Source organism: Haemaphysalis longicornis, unplaced genomic scaffold (assembly GCF_048455015.1).
Source record: "Haemaphysalis longicornis isolate Haplotype H1 unplaced genomic scaffold, Haemaphysalis longicornis Haplotype H1 scaffold_5, whole genome shotgun sequence".
NCBI classification, from domain to species: Eukaryota; Metazoa; Arthropoda; class Arachnida; order Ixodida; family Ixodidae; genus Haemaphysalis; species Haemaphysalis longicornis.
In genome coordinates this window covers 5,608,231-5,622,561 of record NW_027526385.1, presented here as the reverse complement: position 1 = coordinate 5,622,561, position 14,331 = coordinate 5,608,231, and the positions used below count along the sequence as shown (strand labels likewise).

At 49.1% G+C, this 14,331-nt stretch overlaps 1 pseudogene; it reads right to left on the bottom strand.

Moving 5' to 3' along the window:
• LOC144137838 (uncharacterized) lies at positions 1 to 8,424 on the bottom strand (annotated as a pseudogene).
• Between the last annotated feature and the right edge of the window lie 5,907 nt (positions 8,425 to 14,331).

Below are 14,331 nucleotides of genomic sequence, written 5' to 3'. Positions count from 1 at the left end.
TCAGGGAGCACTCGCAAGTAATTCACAGTTGGTTGCCTGTAAAAAAAAATGCCAACAATGCATACTTACGTGCCAACGTATGGAGCAGAAATCTTTGATCTCGCAAGGACACCATTAAAAAGATGATGATGGATGCCAAACTTGTGATGGGAATGATCATCTGAATTATGGTACCAACAACAGAAACAAGTGCTGATAGTTTACCCCAAGAGTGAGCATGGACTACAGGTGGAGTTTCCAACTTGCTGCATCCCTGCCGACTGGGGAGGCAGGCTGCGAGCTTAGCAGGGAGGTGAGGTGAAACAATCTCATCAAGTCGGATTAAATCTGAACAATGAACAAATAGTTCGATACCAAGAACACGAGATGTCTCCCTGCCCCATTGGTGCGGTGATACCGTTCGGGCCAGCTAGTTGCTGCTCACACAACTTACACCTCCCGTTGTTCCGAATCTCATTGAAGTAACGTCGGCACATAATTGCCACCCCCAAAACAATGGTATACCCTGCAAGCTATGTCCTGTGATGCAAGTGCAGCCCCCAAATAGACCAGTGTTCTGGTCGGCCTCTAAAGCAAGCTATCCTCAGTGTCCCCTCTTGATGCTGAAAGTGTCGGTGGGGTGTAATTCTTTCATGGATGAGCAGTGTTTTGGTGGTGGTATCATCCTGGTGCTGAATGTCACTCTTCCCCATGACAACCCCAACACTAACCAGTGAGTGAGGGAAATTGGTTTTCAGACACGCATGTAACGCGGAACAGGCTCACTGACAGTGTCTTGACAGCACAAGCAGGTATCTGTCCAGCTCACAGGTGCTGTAACATTGGCTGCTCAAGTACTACGCAGGCGCTTGAATGGTGAAGCCAGTCCCTGATGTCGCCCAGCTTCGGGTGTTGCCTCACTGCCACCCAGCAGTGCTTGTTTGAGTCGTTCAATTGCGTGTGCCCATTGGTCACATTCTGTCGTGAGGCTATCAAGCCACATAATGTGGTCAGTCCCTCCACGCTCCAGAGGCAATCTTGGATCATGGATTCAGCCTGTAACTCATTGATGGACTCCATGGTCTCTTTGGCTCATAACAAAGTTCTTTGGCAGTCATTCATTACCCACGCCATAGAGTTTTAACATGTGCGTGCAGGCATGCCATGTGGCAACGACTCGTGTGGCTCGACACTGTTCATTACTCCTATGAGAGATAACCTGCATTACTATTCATGAGTTGGCTCCTTTATTAGAGAGACTCCGAATTTCTAATGCCTCTATTTAACTTAACCAAATTTTATTTTGCAGCCGCTGTTGTAGACGAAAATGCACAGCACTGACCAAGTACTCGGGATGTAAGGTTTTTTTTATTTCTGGCGAGCAGTTACATAGTCTTCGTCCGTGACACACTTGTCAAAGAGGCAGACTAGGCCCATGGGATGCACCTTCTTGTCATAGCGCTCGAGCATCGGGCAGGCCTTCCACTTGTACCGGAACATGCAGTGGTTGAAGGCTTCTTTGTTGGACAGGACAATGATGGGCGTGCGAGTAATCATTTCATCTGGCGAGTACTTGACAGCCACAGAGACCATGTCACCTCCAAAAATCTTCTTGACAGTGTCAAAGACAGAAGACTCACAGTTTGGCTCGTTCCAGACCAGAATGTGGCGGCCCACAGTGTCTTGTAGCGGAAAGTTGGAGAAGCTGTTAAAGTTGTGCACAGTCCCTCTGAAAAACGAAAGCACTGCATCGAAGAAAAAAAAAACGTTTTTTTTCCGGCACTGGGCGGGGACACAATCTCAAGGCAGTCGAGCAGTTCGAGCATGGCAGCAAAGGAGTCCTCCACCGTCATAAAAGCTGTGCAAGTCCCCGTGCGGAGCGTCAACGAGCGGCTGGTATACGAGCACATCTCGTCATTGAACACTTGAACAGCCCGCTGCAGATGCTTGTCCTCCAGGCGTACAAATCCGAAGTGCGGGTCTGCCAGCCACTTTGGCGTTCTTACAACGCTCGTTAGTGGCGATACGGGGTTTTCCCGTAAATAGTCATAGATGGATTCCTCTTGCATGCACGTTTTCGGCTTGCGAACCCTCTCGCGAGCGTACCTGTTGGGTCTCCGCCGCCTTGTGCACCTCTTGTGGCGCCGTTGCATGCAGTTGCACACGGGAGTATTTCCAAAACTCTTGAGGATTGGTGTCCCTCACTTAATACACCTGCAACCCCAGTCTGCTCCTCCCACCTTAAAGTATCTCAGTGTTCGGGGCTAACGATACATGGCAGAAGTCCCACTCGCTTGCGCTTGAAGACCAAATTGACGAGTGGTTTGGTCTTTGTATAAGGCCAAAGCTTCCATTTGACCAGCCGCAGTCATAGATGGTGTGGACATAGTGTGGACGTGAGGAATCAACGTTGCCAGATTGAAAATACCCATCGACACCATCTCCTGGCCCAAATTTCACCAGCACTAAATACAGCCACTATTACATTGGTTTGGATCCTTCACGTCTTCTGTGCATGCAATTCTCAAAAACACCTGCAGCCTTTTGATATGGCGTCATCCAGCCTACCCAGGGGGTGATTTGATCATCTCATAATTAAAAATCGAAGGGTGTTACTCAGTTACCTATATTATTAAATTGGCAAAGTAGTTTCAAAAGAAGTGAAATATTACTTCGTATTCATATACATCGCAGTACCTGTCTAAGGAACCCTTATTCCATGTTCTATGGGCACGCTCGCAGAGCAGGTTACTGCGCATCCAATTTAGTTGTCGCTATGCTTTTTCACCTATATTGAAACACAAAACCTGGTACAACGTAAATTTCTCTTTAGTTAGTATGTGAGGATTTAACATTGCACTATTCTTTTTATAATAAACATGGCATACAAAACTTATGTAGCTGTAACCATTTAGAGAGGGAACCTCAGGACGCTTTTGGGTACACGCCCTCCGTTAAAAAATTCGGAGGTTGTAGTTCATTGTGGTGTATTTGAAATACAAAATGCACCATTTGAGCTTTCGTTATTTTTAAGCAGTATAGTGAAAACCCAATATACTTATCAAGCACAATAGAACACGCATGCTCAGACAGTCCAGCGGCTTTTGGTGTTTATAGACGGTATTCATTCAAAAGTTTAGCGGGCGATTTTCTTCGCTTGGCCACACTGAAAGCCGCCATGTCTGTGGCCACTGTGCTAGCGCATGCGCTGTGCGCCCACATCTCGAGAAAAAAAAAAAAAACACCGGTGTCCCGTTTGTCGTCTGCCGCGTTTCAACCCAATTATCGGTAGTGGCGTCAAGAGATATATTATTAATCGCATCCACATTATGTGGTGGCGCTCGATAACTTCGCATCACCGGAGGATGAAACCGCGGCAGCGAACGGCCGGAACGGCGCGCAAAAGTCCGACACTGCAGTTGGCTGCCGCCGTGGATGCCGACGCAAGTGCACCTGCACCGTATCCACGACTTTGTCTGGTAAGTTCCCTCTAATCTCTAATACATGGTTGATTACAAAAAGCGAATAATTTCTTTGGAGAGCTGTTGCACGCGTACGCCGATTTAGCGATGGTAGCGAATGCGAGGCCGCTTCCCGAGCCGTGCTGTAACCCGAGCGCTGACGGATCGCAAAGCGCCCTTTGAACAAATCCCTCGAGTTTGACTTCCGTACGGCAACATTTTCTGCATATGCCTTCGGGCGATCGCTTTTCCGCGAGCATACGCGTGACTTATCGCGACGCAGTCGCACGCATACGTGGGCTCTAACGTTTTTACCGCTCTACCTACTCGTGCACGCCCCCGTGTGCCAACATGTTTTCAAATAAATTGGAATGAAAACTTGGGCAGGCAGCAATGCGTCACCATCAGCTTCGCAGTCACCAGTCGCGGTCGCACGCTGGATGCCTTGTCGGTTGTTCGTACGAGGGATAAAAAACAGGCGCGCTCTTGTTTTTTATTTAAATCGCGGCAATCACTGACACTGACAATCACTGACATCACTGCGATTTTCTTCAGAGTCCAATTCCAGATAAAATCTGCTGTTGCAGTGACCAACCCGTTCCGCTGGTGCCGTGTAGATTCAATGCGCAAGTCTTGACGCAGAAAAATTACTAGGACCCAGATTTCGGAAGTGTAGTGGACGCGCATTTCACGGCGCGCTGAAGGTGCGTTTCTCACGCTCGCTCGGGCGGCGGTTCGTGTTACCGGACCCGACGGATGTGTGACGCGTGAGCTATCGTGTTCCACGCCTGCGCCGCCGCGCCATCGGGGACCGGGGGGGTTTATTTCTCTTCGCTTAAAGTTCCAGCAACCGGTCGGTGTGGTCGCTTTCATCGTCGCTCGTCAGCCGACGAGACATGGTGTCAGAAGTGGGATAAAGTTAGCGACACATCGATCAATTATTAATAGCAAGGTGCGTAGCATGCAAAACACGCTATGGCGGATGGAGATCCTTCTATCCAGTTCAGCGGCACTGGGCTTCAACCGCCACCGAAATTCGATTTTGGGAACCCAAGCTCTTGGAAAGAATGGGTCTACCAGTTCGACGACTATTGCTATGCATCTGGGCTCTACCAAGCGCCGGGAGAAGTACAGGTCAGAACGCTTCTTTACGACATGGGCTCTCAAGACGCCCGCCGCGTTCTCGACACTCTAGCATTGTCCAGCGAAGACTGGAGCTCGCTAGAAGAAGTTCACCGATCACTTCAGCCACCCGGTCAACGAGGTCTACGAAAGTGTCCGCTTCCACCGTCGAAATCAGGGCGAAGGCGAGACCGTAGACGAGTTCTACACTGCGCTGCGTACACTTGTCAAAAAGTGCAACTACGCCTCAGCGGAAGTGGAAGAACGACTCGTTCGAGACAGGTTCGTCGTGGGTCTCCGGGACTCTAACCTTGTGGACAAACTGTGCCGAACACAAAAGCTTACCCTTGAAGAAGCAAGACTACAGGCTCGCATCAACGAAGATGCCGTGAAAGCCCGTGCAGCAGTGTTCCAAAAAGAGCCGAATCCTGCTCATGTTGTGGCCGATGCCAAAGTTCAAAAGCGCTTCCAAAAGCCGCGACATGGCTCGGATTCTCAAGGGAGCTCCGGCAAGCGTGTTACCAAGTCCAACACAAGCGACGCTACCACGAGCTGCAGATACTGCGGTCGACCAACGCATCCTCGAGCAGATTGCCCAGCTAGGCAAGCCAAGTGCAAAGGGTGTAATCGGATTGGACACTTCGAAGCAGTCTGCGAAAAGAAAAGCAAGAAGAACATGGGAGCTCTCACACTGCACTCCGTAGCAGCCATCACCAGAGCCAAGTTCGTAAAAGTGGCCGTCAACGGACTACGCTAACTTCAAGGTTGACTCGGGTGCGGAGGTGACAGTGGTACCGGGCTCGTTTCCAGGCATATCGAAACAGCTGCAAAAGCCAGAAGGTGAGCTTACGGGCCCAGGAAATTACTCCCTCAGCGTTCTCGGAACATTCCAAGCGAAACTGAGCTGGAAAGGCAGGTCTACAGTGCAAACAGTGTATGTTGTGCCTTCGCAAGACCCGCCGCTTCTTGGATTCCCTGCGATACAGGCTCTCGGAGTTATACAGTTCGTGGACAGTGTAACGGATTCTACCGTCACTTTGAAGGACAGTCTCTTCGATGGCTTGGGCGAGCTGCAAGACGAAGACGTGATACGTCTCCAACCAGGCGCCAAACCGTTCTCACTCAGCGTGCCGAGAAGAGTACCGATTCCGCTTCACAAACCAGTTCGAGAGGAGCTCACCAAGCTCGAATCCCAGGGAGTCATCCAACAGGTGGACCGTCTCACACCATGGTGTTCCGGTTTGGTGGGATCAAACCCGCCGGATGTGTGACGCGTGAGCTATCGTGTTCCACGCCTGCGCCGCCGTGTCATCGTGGACCGGGGGGGTTTATTTCTCTTCGCTTAATAAAGGCTCTTGAGTTCCAGCAACCGGTCGGTGTGGTCGCTTTCATTGTTGCTCGTCAGCCGACGAGACAGGAAGTACCTTAATTTGAGGAATGAAAAAAAATTGGGCGTTTTAATTAGTGAACAAAGCAGAGTAACGCTAGTTCCATCTTTGGCTCGTTCCTTTTAACTGCGCTATTTTTACTGTGCACCTTAAAACACCCGGTTATTCCTCCCTCCCCCTCTGTGCTTTTACTACAGAGCTGCATTTATTACATGGAATGGCGAGTTGATTTTTAAGCAATGCCTTGGGCACAAATGGTATGTAGCAGGTTATTTTATGCACCATTCTTTTTTTAAGCCACCAACCTTCCCAACCGGCAAGCAGACTATTCATATGCTTGCAGGCTCTGTTTTCACCATCCTTGCGTCTGCACATATGTATATTTGTTAAACGTTGCCTGCATACCTTCTAGTCCAGACTTCATATTTGAAAAGCGGCAACTGGCCACAGTTGGCGCTTTTCTAATGGAGGTGAAAAGCAGAAATGCCCATGTTCGAGATTTTGGCACACGTTAAAACATCCCCAAGTGGTCAAAATTAACCTTAGTCCCTCACTACGGTGTGCCTCATCGCCTGTGTAGTGTCAGTGTGTTAAACCTCATAGTCAGTGTCAGTGTGTTAAACCTCATAGTCAAAGTGTTCGTACAAACCTTCTACAAAGCAAGCACAAGCCGTTTTCAACTTTATGTGGTCACTGGTGAACTGACTGTTGTAAGACTGCATCGCAGCATGTTTAAGTTCACATGTTACTACTCACTCTTGCAGGTCTGAAGCATGAGATCAACCACTGGCTCTCAACAGCCACTCCCCCAGTCCGGCGAAGTCAACAAAAAGCCATCCAGCCACCACTAGGCACACAAGGCTGCAGAAAAAACTTGGCATAGCGTATGCATGTTTCTGGCCTATTTTTGCTTCTCTTAAGAAGGTAAAGTTTATGCAGCCTGTGTTGCTTTTCAGTTTCAGTTGTACAACTTTTTTTGATGTTGATTATGCATTTTCGTGTTGAAACGTATAAAAATGTGCAGTGACAAAGGGACACTGCACCTCCAAGGCAAACTTCATTTTAGATTTTTTTATCCTTCACCTCCGTAAATGCTGGCATCATTACAGGAGTACTTGTCGAACGTTTTGATGTGTGGGTGTTTGCGTCTGTCCCGAATGCAAGATGGTGTGCCACGGTTCCTTAAAGGGGCTGGACCCACCCCACTTCTGATAGTGATGAAAAGCATGTCATAGTCTTCACATAAGCCATATGATGGCCAATTCTTTAAATACGTGTGAACATCCACTGCCTGACTACTCTTTACGTCCCAACTTTCAGCCTCTCATCAGTGCTAGTAAACATCCTACGCGAGGCTGACCCCTTTGCTAAGCTGCACAGAAAAAAGGTCAACCCAACAGCTCAGCCATTATCAGCAGCTGACAATCCTTGTGAATCCTCAGGTGCTGTCAAGTGCACAAATAACTCCGCCATGTGCTCACCTTTGTGAGAGAGAAACGAGCCAAGAATGCCCCAGCAACACATCAGTGATGGCCTCCCAGATGGCCGATAGGATTCTCCAGGTACAGCGCGAAGGGGTTTTGAATCCCCTCCCCCAAACATTTTACTATGCTGCACATAAGCAAGTGCTAGCATTCATTTTGGCAAGGCTCCTTCCATTTTCCCATACCTCCATACACCCCCAACCCCTAAAAGTATTTCTGCCTGTACCAACAGTTGATGGACTGTGAAGAATGAGCACCCTGGAAAGAACTAAAGGAGGTGTTTCAGGTGTGCATTTGGAGGTTGTCAGGTGACACACTGTTGAGTCGAGTTGATACGTGCAGCATACCATGGTAGCAATGCACCAAGCATGTGTGATCCTGCATTCAAGGCCAGTGCACTGCAGGCGTATTAGTAACTGCACTTGCATTGGGTCAAATTAAACTACGCAGCTGTTGAGAAAAACAATGGGGTGTACTCACGGGAGCAAAACTCTAGATTGATGCAAGCAGCAGCTGAAAGGCATTACATGCTGCCGCATGAATAAGTGCCTCCTGCCAAGAAGACACTGGCTGTACGGCCTAGTTTTAACAGTACGATGTTCATTTCGTGCTTGTTGCTTTGGCTACATGTGGCTTCGGCCTTGTTGAAGCGTTTTAGCGATTAGCGGTCAGTAATGCATTGAACGTTTTTTTCTTGACCTCTGATTGGGAGCTTAAGCACGCGACAGGCTTCATTAAAATCAAGTCCTAGCACTTCGGGATTTACACTCTATGCGCAGATTGTGACTATTCGTGAAGGACGAGGACAATAGAAAGGAGCAGTAAAAAATTCTTTAGGATCTCATCTGGGGAGAGTGACCATTTGGGCTCCTTTCCTTGGTTGCAGCAAAGCCAAGGGAATGCGAGCTGCGGACCGGCGACCAAGGACAACTCCACCCGGAGCTGGGATTGTGTGCGCTGGACGTTGCGTCGTCAGCTGTCGAGCACTGAGGGCCAAAACCATCGAGGACAGGCGGCCATATCCATGCCAACAGAATCAACCTAAACAACAAGGTGAGCTGGGCAGCTACGGTCTCCCACGGCAAACACACTCAGAGACACATGGTCCCCCAGAGTCAATACACTCACGGCAGACATTCCGATTCATGCTCAGAAATTAACAAAATCCATCACATGCTTGAGTCCATTATCGTAGGAAAAAAAAAGTTCTAAAAGCAGCCCTAACTGAACTTAAGGGAGTCGACACCACTGTCAACCCCGCCTCTTCCAAAACGTCAGACCAGCATCTCAGGCCATCGTTGACTCCAGCCACAGCAGGTTACCGACCTTGGGGTCCTCAGAAATTGGGTCCGCAGATGCAATGGACAATTCTCCATCTGGCTCTACTCAGTTAAAACACTGGGACAAGAAAATTGGCCTTGGCAAACCCCCCTTGCTTCGGGGTCGGATGATTAGTACGTTACGGAAGGTGTGCTTCAAAATTTTGGAGAACAGATTATGGAAACCCTCGTGCGACATTCAAAGCCATGTTAGTGCAATTTGAGGATAAGATTGGTGCTGAAATCACCGGTCTCAACATTTGCATCACCGGTTCTTTGAGGATGCTGCGTGAAGGGGAATGGGCCCCATAAAATCGACTGCACGTGCGTCTGGCCTCCGTCAGCGGACAGTTCCAAAGTGCTCACCAATCGTCTAAAGGCACATTCCCACTGGCGACTTGGCACATTGTGTGACGTCGCAAGTGATGAGCCAGGCATCGCTTTTTCTCGCTTTGCGAGGGAGGACAAGATCGCTCTAGGACTGAATCCCCTCGTTGCGCCTCGGCAATGCAAAACCGGATAGCCAATCATGGCTAAGGAGTCAGCTGACGTAGCTGCAAAGGAAAGATTTGTTTACATCCAGCAATGCAAACAATGGTGAGCCGATGCTGCCGCAGAGGGCTGACTGTGCCTGTCGGGTCAGGGGTCAGGCCGGCAAGGAATTTTTGATGCGCTTCAGTTCTTTGGTCAGTGACTTCAGGGTATGCGTGTACTAATCAACAAACAAGCGTAGAACTCATCAGTGTGGAAAGTCTTTTCAAATGGCAAACACGGTGTAGAACTTGGAGCGTTCGGAGGCGTCAAAACTTCTGCATCTGTGAAAAGAAGTGAAATTTGCCGGCCGGGATGCGAGTATTGTTGCATCGAATTAATTACTAAATGCAAAACATGGCTGACCAGCACGTTTCTCCTAAACGTATGGAGCCCTTCTCGCAACACCTCCAAATTGACCAAGCTTTTTTAGAAAACTCGAAATTTTCCATTTCGACACATTACTCATTGTCGGTGATTTTAATGCACATCACACTAAGTGGGGATTGCAAGCATGACACCATTAAAAAGCGAAAACCTTTGGCTTGATGCCCAACAAGAAGGCCTCACCCTTACCACTGACCATACGCATCCCACTTGCACCGGAAGTAGTGTGAGCAGTGATGAGCAGCAGTGTGAGCAGCCTTGCCTCACTTTTACAGAACACACGTAAAAGAAGACCACTTTACGCAACACATAAGAGAATCTCGGCAGCGACCACCCGGCAACATCAAACGAAGGTCTGGTAGGCCCGCTTATCCTCATTTACTGAGATGCATTTCAAGGGCTCTGAGTGGTGCAGCGGGATTCCTCACACTCGGTGATTGGTCCACATATCTGAGAAATAACTAACATCAAGGCAAAGGCGGATCAACCGGGCCGAGATGCTGAGCAGGTAACTAATTATACATTTGAAGCAGGGAACCAATGCCAGGTTGACTTGCAGCTTCCCCACATGTGGGAGGCCAAGAGTTGTTTGCAACAGCAGCTCCGCAAGAACAAAGTCAGTTGCAACGTATTTTGTCGCCTGGATTGGCTTGACCAACACATTAAAGAATACTCAGTTATTGCGACAAAATTGGCATGCAGCTTGCGATTGCAGCGTGAGAAGCAACTACCCAAGACATGAAACGTCGTTTGATGCTTAATCGATCTTGGTAAGAGCCAAGCCATACATCGATGCAACCTAATGGGGAATTTCATTGAGAAAACAGGAGCAGTGGCGTCATGCAGAGAGGAGTAGGTGAGAGAACACTTGGGGGCAGGGCCACTGCACCTGCCATGAATGCGGCACGCACCCGGAGAGCAGGTGAGAGAGGAAAAAACGACGAGGGGAAAACACGGTCCCGACCGGCTGTCGTGGCTTGTGTCGCCGAGATGGGCATACATGATAGCATTTATCAGGTTAAATAAGGGCGATCCGGCTACATTACTTGCAGTAGCAGCAATATGAGGCCTGTCTGCAAGATTGGCGAGTGAGGAACAGGCGGTATCACTACGAGGGCGTCTCAAATACGACAAAAACCAGTAACAGAGGCTATTTTGCTCATATGCACCATCTCTCGGGGTGAAGTAGAGGTTAAACTGCCGGCTACTTGTTCTTGTAGTCGCTCGTGCGAATCTCCCCGGTGCCGTTCGTTTTTTTTTTCTCTCTCTCTCTCTCTTCAGCCTTTAGCGTTTTTGAGAACTGAGAACGAATATTTCAGTAGAAGAAACACCCCCGCCCCTGCAGAATCGTTAAATGATGTACAACCAAAGTGGGAAGCTCCTTCACTGGGTCTGTTTACTGAACAGCACCGTTGATTCTGGACATGGAGTTCAGTGAGAGTAAAGCTCCTCCTATGGGCAGGGCCACGGCGGAGGGGCTTTAATTTAGAGCAGCCCAGCGGCGGCGCGGCGGCGCGTGCCATGTCGTCGCTCCATGTACCGTAATTACCAGATTCTAACGCGCACCCTTTTTCCGGAAAAATAGGCCGAAAAATCACATGCGCGTTAGAATCGGATTCGAAACCGAAACAGCGGAAATTTTGTCCCACCCATCGCCATCACCATGTCAAGATGGCGCTAAAGCTTTTAGCAACAATTTTTCGGATGCAGGAAGCATATGCGCCTAGACTTTTCTATCGGCGTTCACACAAATCGTCAAATTGTTCCACTTGCGCGCTTGATAACAGCAATGGCAGCAGCGGCTTTCACGCGTTCAAAACGAGCGGTCGGCTGAAGCGTGCGGCTCTGGAGAAGCTCGCGGGATGGGCGTGCGAGGCGTGGGCCACGATCCCATCGACCATGGTTGAATGTTCGTTCAGAAGTGTGGCATCGCGAAGGCTCTTGGCGGCACCGAGGACGAGATGTTCTGGTCAGCGGAAAGCGACGAGGAGTGAGATGAGCAAGATTACTTTGGGGAATAAATCGCCCATTTCTCCTGCATTCGTTTGTCTGGGTTATAAAGTTCCGTGCGCGTTACAAACGGAGGTGCAAGTTTTTCGGTTTTTTTGTCAGGAAAATCGGGTGCGCGTTAGAATCGGGGGCGCGTTAGAATTGGATAAGTACGGTAGCTCAGAGATTTCCCGCCGCGCGAACTTTGTCGTGAAAGTTCGTTCCACGTATTCCAGCCTTTAGGCATCCCAGCAATCTCTGCGGAAAAGCATGTGTGAGCAAAGCCGGGCAAAGCACGTGTGGCGGTGCGAAGCATTCGCATGCTCGTAGGGCTCGCTGCCCATTCCACAAAGTTGCAAATGCACGATGGATACCGCCGCGCTCCCCGATACAAGGGAGCAAAAAACACACACACACACACACACACACACAAAAAGGGGAGGATATGACGTTAAAGGTCATGTGACTTCCTTCGTATCGTACTGCGCTCACTCCGACTTTTCAAGCGGGAGCAGATCGAACTACTCCCAACTGCTCTCAGAGCACCGAAAGTGGTCTCGCACTACCACTGGATGACAGTGCTCCTACTTCTGTTCGACCACTGAAACACGCCTGCTCAGGAGAGAGCACTTTCAGAGTGCTTTTGAGTGCTCCTGCTCTCCCAATGGAATTCGCCATAAGTGTCATTCCCTATCAGTTTGGTAGCACGGACAAAGAACTACTGAAGGTTATTCAGGATCTTCATATTGCAAGCTGTGCTGCCAAGGTACTGCCCCCCTACTCGAGCCGGAATGATGCCCTCCTCAACATTACTTCGGGCAAGGTACGCGGCTGCCATTACGGCCCTTTGCACAAAACAAAATGTGCTTTTAGGCAAAACGACATCAGGAACAAATGCTTGTAATCTAGGTTATGACTTTTTGGAAGCCCTCACTCATAAGCGCAATGTGTTGGGATAGAGGCCACATTCCGAAACAGTGGAAAAGAGCCAAAAATATTTTAATCCCTAAACCTGAAAAAAAGCTTACGATTGAAATTCTCCAGCCATTATCTCTCATTCCATGCATGGGAAAGGTTCTTGAACATGGAGGAAAACTCTCTTTCTGCATACCATGATCAGTTTCAGACGTACACTTTCTACAAAGGTTAAGGCAGCATGAGCTTTAGCTAACAGCCAAACAAGGAGTCGCATTTTAAGCACATTGGACATTAACCTTCCTTGCAGCACGACTTTACAAGTAGCTATTCCAACAACGCTGAGATTGCATCCTCATTCCCCCTCATCTCTTGAAACGCACCCCAATTACAACGACGAGCGACGACAGGCCAGGGCGCAAGCTCTGCGCAAACGCTAAGCTAAATGTGAGGACGTGGTTTACAGGGACGCAGCCAACTATTTTCGTCTCGACATAATATTACTTGCTGTAGTCAATAACCAGGGAAACTCCATTGCCTCTGGCCCGCTTCATACCCCAGTGGTGTATGAAGCAGCAGCCATTGCACTGGCAATGGTTGCCTTCACAAAAATCAGAACAGTAAAAAAATTCAGGGAAGCTTGCGCTCACGTGCAAGACTTGATCATTGACCGACACAAAGTTGAGTTTTATTGTCGTTGTGGTGCCGTGGTTAACGTCGGCGGGATGGCATTTCATTACCTTACGTTGAGCAACGCCAGAGTGAGCTCGTCGTTTTGGTCGACGTTTTCTTGTGCCGCCCTGTAAGCATGACTTATCGTCTCTAGCAGATGCTTTGCACGCCGAGCCTGTCGAAGCACACCGGCCTCTTCCTTTCCTCAGCCATGCCAACTATCTGTGGCCTATCCACTATCCGCGACAAACTATGCACACGTATCAAGGCACGCGAGCATGAATGGTGTGCATTTTCGTAGTATTTTAAAAGCTGCGGACACCATACAGAAATGATTTGCTCAACAGCATCGCTGTTAATTAAAACCTCCAAGTCTGCAATCCTAAATTTCTCCCGAGGGCAGATCTCCGAAGAGGTGTCCGTACCTCTAACTTTTGGCTTCGACCCCGAAAAATGAACCGGCAAGTTACATCTAATCTGGACCGCTGCCCTCTTTGGCATGGCCAGGAGTGAATCCGCACACAACGCCGCTTGCGGCTTCACCAACCTAGCGCACGTCAATCTGGACGGTGGCTTCATCTCACTGTCGGGCAGGAACAGAGTAGTGTCCTACACGGATATCCCCAACCACTGTCGGCTGACCTGAGCCTGTATCCCTCCCGGGAATCTGTGGTTTGGAGACAGCTCCAGACAAATTCGTGTCGGAGCTTAATTGTCTACAGCTACTGTTACCCAGGACAGGTAACAGTAGCTGTCCCCCCACCCCCCCTGCAGAGTGCCACAGGTGCCAGGAAGGAGCAGGCCTAGCACACATGCTATGTCAGCGTCCTCACACAGCCACACCAAGTTTCAGTGTTAATAGCAGTGGGAGACCGTACTGCACAGCTCCTACTTGGGGAGAGTAGAACAAGGGTCGGAGCAGTAAGCACCCTGGAACTATCATCACATCTGTCTCTGGCCCTCCAACACCTTTCACCGTATGAATTGTTCCAATTTTTACTGCCCCATTTGCTCAATTCTTAGTTCCTACCCCATTTTAATAAAAGGTGTATTGAATGTTAAATACTCCAAATCTTTGTGCATC